At 52.8% G+C, this 5099-nt stretch overlaps 1 protein-coding gene across 1 annotated transcript in view; it reads right to left on the bottom strand.

Annotated features, from left to right (window-relative positions):
• Positions 1 to 5099, bottom strand: part of LOC113490565 (hydrocephalus-inducing protein homolog) — a gene marked incomplete at its 5' end in the record, with an annotated part of 80709 nt that overhangs the window by 20819 nt on the left and 54791 nt on the right. The gene's annotated exons all lie outside the window — the stretch shown is intronic.

The following is a 5099-nucleotide window of genomic DNA, read 5'->3' as shown; positions in this document are numbered from 1 at the left end:
GGAGGGAGGAACCCAAGGTGTCAATAGAAAGCTGACCCCTGGGACAAGAAATCTTCCTGGTGCTGAAGGGGGTTGTTTTCAAAACGGAGAAGAAAGGGGAAGATAAGATGCCCAGCATCAGCCCAAGCGTTAGGCAGCTCTTCCCCTCCAGCACCTCCTAGCCAAGGCTGTGAATGCAGGGAGGAAGGCAAGGAGCAGAGAGCAGCTCCTCCACCTGCAGAGAGGACCCATCCCAAACCAGAGGGGCCGAAGGGCTGTGGACGTGCCTCCATCAGCACTGTGGAGCCGAGAGATGGAGCCTCCTGACATAAGCAGGTCAGCCTGGAGCTGGAGGGGCTGAAAGCAAGGGGTTAAGCCATCCAAGTCTATCTCACCCAACCTGGTCACCCCTCAGTTGAGACAAAATGCATCCAGGAATTAACAGTGGGCATTTAATGGCAGCACGGGCAGATTGACACCAGGGGGCGAAGAGTCCTTCCTGCTAAGGCCAGGACAGCCTTGTGTCACCCACTGTCCCCATCCTCGGAGATGTTGAAAGAAAATATCTCTGTCTGTCTCTTGGTTTCTGAGCCTGCTAGGGCCACAGCTTCCCACACCTGCCCCCCAGAATAGAGGAGCTAGAAATCACACCGCTTCTGCAAACTACACGTGAAGATTCACACAGGATGATGTGACCCGGCCGGCTGAGGCTGTGCGAAAGCCAGCAACATGAGGACCATCCCCCCAACCCTGCAGCGCTGCAAGAGGAGTGCCCCAGCTCCCCACAGACCCGGCCAGCACCAGGGACAGGAGCCAGAAGCCACCGCCCCTTTGCATGAAATGCAAGAGTTTTAACAGTGCTGAGACTGCTTCCCTAGTGCATGTCACCCACGTGTGGAGCATCCTTGCCCAGGCCCCCAAGGACCACCCGCTGGTGCCCCCACTAGCCACGGCACTGGGTTAAAATGAGACTCCCAACAAAGCATGAGCTCTTCTCAGGTCATCACAGGGAAAAGCACCCAAGACCGCATGCCCATGAGGCACCCGAACAGCTTACAGGCCCCTACAGTGCACGTTTATTTCTCCTTCTGGCCATCAGATGCATATTAAAAGGACACTTTGGAGCCAGTTACAGACAGCTCAAGGGTGTTTGCAGCTGAAAACAAAATAATATAATACAGGCACAAACCAAAAGCCTTCCCAGTGCACCGTGTGGGAACACTGGGCTTGAGCTGGGCCAGCTGGCCAGCAGCTGAGGAAGGCAGTGGCAAGGGTTTACCCTCATCAAGATTGACTTCTGAACAGCATTTCATCCAAATGGCCCTGAAGCCTATTTCTTTGCTGGGATAAATTCCCCTGCTGAGCTAAGGTTTGTGTATTTACTGAACCACCCACTGAAATTCAGACCAGGCAGTGGAGAGACAGAGAAGAGAAGCAACATTGCTGCGGTGAGACCCAACACCTCCAAGTCCTGCCTTGCACTCGCTGCAAGGGATTAAGCTGGATTTGGCATTCATCTAAATCCAGCGAGCAGTCCCACTGTGACCAAGTATTAATTAACTCAAAGTTCATATGCAATTTCAACAGCCACTTACTTATCCAAGTCAAAAACATGTCAGTTTTGAAGAGATGAGGGAGAATTTTGATGTCTTGTTTGAAAGCAGAAATTGTGTGGGAATGGATGCAGCAGAATTGAAGTGTCTCACGTTCCTGGGGCAGCAACCAAAGCTTGCCAGCACCTTGAAGCAGGAGCCACAGGATTTGATTTTTGGATGCACAAAATTCCTTGGCTCCTGCTGAAGCCCACAGACCTTGGCCATCCCATCACTTTAGATGAGAAAAGTCAGAGGAGGGTCTGAGGCCCCTCAAGCTCCATCTGACAGGGCTCATGCCTCTCCCAGAGTATTTCCATGGGATGTGGCTGGTCCAGTTTTGCAGGGGAGAGGCACTAAAGCTCCTCAGGCACTTTGGTTCAACCGAAGCTGGACCAGGGCCAGCCACCTCTGGCACTGCAGGCACAGCAGCTCTTTGTGGAGATCACCCTGAGGCAGCAGTACTTCCCTCTCTTGACAGGTCACAGCCCTGGAAGAAGTCTCCACTGACTTTACTGGAGTTATTTTGACTTGCAGTGCTTTTACAGATGGTAAAACATGACCCAGTAAGTCCTCTCCTTCCTCATGCTTTGCACGTCAGCCAGGCAATTTATAAGCATCAGGTGAGCTCCTGACTCTCTATCAGATAGAAAAATGCTTCTCAATCAGATTCTGGCCAGAGGTCCCTCTGAACAAATCAGCAGCTCTAACAATAAATATAATTGTAAGTCTTTGTTCAAAATTAAACAAGCCCTGACAGCTATATTTTGCAGATGCTATTTAAAGTAATCAGCACCAATTACAATTGTACCAGCTGCTTCAAAAATCAGTTCTGCCAACAGACAACTGTATTGACTCCCGTGACTGATAGCAAAGGAGGAGAGATGTGCTCCAGCCGTCTTTGTGGCAGGGATCTGGACACTCACCGTTTCAGGATGGCTTCATGGGGACAAGTGCTAGAGCCTCGAAACACAAAAGCTGTGGCTGCAAGGGTTAAGAATAGTTGGAAGCAGGGGGGAGCAGAAGAAGTGGTTGAGCATAACCAGCTCCTGGGTGATTAGAAAGGCAAGCAGGAGGCTCCCAGCCCTCGGAAGAGAGATTCTCAATGTCCTCTCCTTAGGGAAAGGCTGCAGGAGGCCGAAGCTGGATCTCAACAAGTTTGTGAAAAGGGTGAACAGGACAGTCTGAGGTGGGAGGGGCCAGGCTGGGCTGGCTTGACAGGACAGTTTCCCCCTAAAGAAAGCCAAAAAGCAGCTCAAGCCTGACCTGGGGCATCCTGGAGGTTGAGGACCAGCAGGTAGCTGGGCTCTGTCTAGGTATCCATGCGTTCTGGGTGCCTCGTTGCACCCAACGGCAGTACAAAAAGACCTTGCAACCCCCGGCCAAGCACCCTCTAGAGCACGGGGGCTCGCAGCTGCACCACAGGAAAAGCCAACCACAGCCCCTCTGCCCACCAGCTTGCATCACTGTCCCTCCACGGTGCCAAGAGCAGAGCGAGGAAAAGGAGGGAGATGCAATGACGGCCCATGTCCTGAAGTCCCCACCTAGAAGGAAATGTCCCTGCTCATCTTGACAGCATCTGCTGAACCCCAGGAGGTGTATCCACTGGCCCACACTGGTGCAGGCTGCCCAGCATGCCCGGGGTGGGCAGCGATGCCACAGCACACCCTCCCAACGGGGCTCTGCAGTGGGTCACCGCAGGGAAAGACAGGAGAAGGTAAAGCAGCAACGATAAATAAGGCAGAAGGAGAAACAAGCCAAAACAAGCTCCAGTTTCATGTACTTCCTAGGGTCACATCCCCAGATCACTCAGATGCTGAAGCTCCACCCCGCTGAGTACGCCAGCACCGCCACCCATCCCCTGTCCAGAAGGAGCAGGGCTTGTGGCACCAGCAGAAATCACAGATCTAAGTCTGTGCGTGGCTTTCACCTTGTGTAAAAGGTGAGTTAATGTCACTGCTGAGTTATTAAAGGTCACTCCCACAGCACAACATCATTACCCCCTGCTTTACCAAGAGCAAGGCAGAAATACTCCCAGGAAGCGTGCTCACAGGCCAATGGCCCCACTGAGCTCCTGGGGCCAGGGCAAGGGACGAGCAGACAGGATTGGCCTGGTCCAGGTGACACCGGGACAGCTGGGGATGGCTTTGGGGTGATGGAGGCGAGCAGGTGAGGGAGAGGTGACATGTCCCACCAAAGAGGAAGCAAGCAAAGCAAGCTCACGGTTGGAAGGGTTTCACACCAGAAAGATGACTCTCCTGAGGGCAGAGCAGCTGAAAACGCGGCATTGAGTTAGGCACTCTCAAAAATGCATGACATGTCACAGCTGGCCCAGAAGGACCCTTGGGGTGCCCAACCCCCTGGGACTCCTGCCTCCTGCTACAAGAAGCGGATGGTGGGAAATAAACCAATCTTTCTGGCACCAGGCTACACCATTAACTGGGGTGGGCATCTCTTTCCGCTGCCCCACTCTTTGCAGAGCCCCATTAAATCTCCCTGGGACCTGAAGTCCTCCCCAGGCTGCTGCGCTGTAGAGAGCTGAAGGTTTGCCCTCTCTTTGCCCCTGGCTGCTTCCCTGTCCAAGTCAGGAGACACAGACTGATGGTGATACATCCCCGACATCCCAAAGTCCTCACCTGGGCTGTGCGAACACGGGGTCCATACTGCCTTAACCCAATTGCTACTTGTTCTCTGAGCTGTCAAAGCAACCCACCTGCTTCCGTGAGCAGCGTGGCAGTCTGTCAGAGTTCAAGGATCACCTGGACAATGCTCTTAGCCATATGATTTCGTTTTATGTGGTCCTGCAAGGATCAGGGAGTTGGACTTGATGATCCTTATGGGTCCCTTCCAACTGGAGATATTGGAGCTACAAGGGCAGTAGCAACAGCGGGTCTTCACACTGTGGCTGTTTTCAGGGATGAGGAGATGGACCAGGTGGATAAGAGATGAGTTTTTTATAACACGCTCATTTAACAGAGCCTATCGCAGCATGGAGTGGCTCCTAGAGCACATGGAGCTGGTGGCTGTGGCCAAAGAAAACCTTGGCAAAGAAACCACTGTGGACCAAAACATTGGCTTTAAGCAGGAAAATTAGCACCCATGGGGCTTCCAAAGCCCAAAACGTACTGCCCCGAGGAGCTGATGGCACTGGGGGGATGAGGCAGGTCTACTGCCACCCATCTGAGACTCCCCAGACCAGGGGCATGGTGGATGGGTGCATTCCGGATTGACAGGCTGCTGCTGCTTCTGCTCCCTCTCCCCTCCGCTGGCTGACAGGGGACTGCTGTCAGATTTGTACCTTGCACTGTTTTTCACTGCCTGCATTTTCCATTTCTTCCTTGTTACAAAAACAACAAAGCAGAAACCCCATCTAATATAACAGAGAGTTGGGGGTTTCTGGTCAGTAACAAGGCTGGGATGGAAGGAGAGAGAGCGGAGGAATGAGAAGTTACTAATACTGTAGGAAAACCCACTTGGGAGGAGAAAGGCTCCTGGTTGGTTCAAAACACATTGGCCGAGAAAATCCTG

Source organism: Athene cunicularia, unplaced genomic scaffold, assembly GCF_003259725.1.
Source record: "Athene cunicularia isolate RWA unplaced genomic scaffold, athCun1 SCF_14, whole genome shotgun sequence".
NCBI classification, from domain to species: domain Eukaryota; kingdom Metazoa; phylum Chordata; class Aves; order Strigiformes; family Strigidae; genus Athene; species Athene cunicularia.
This window is presented reverse-complemented; position numbering and strand designations above follow the sequence as displayed.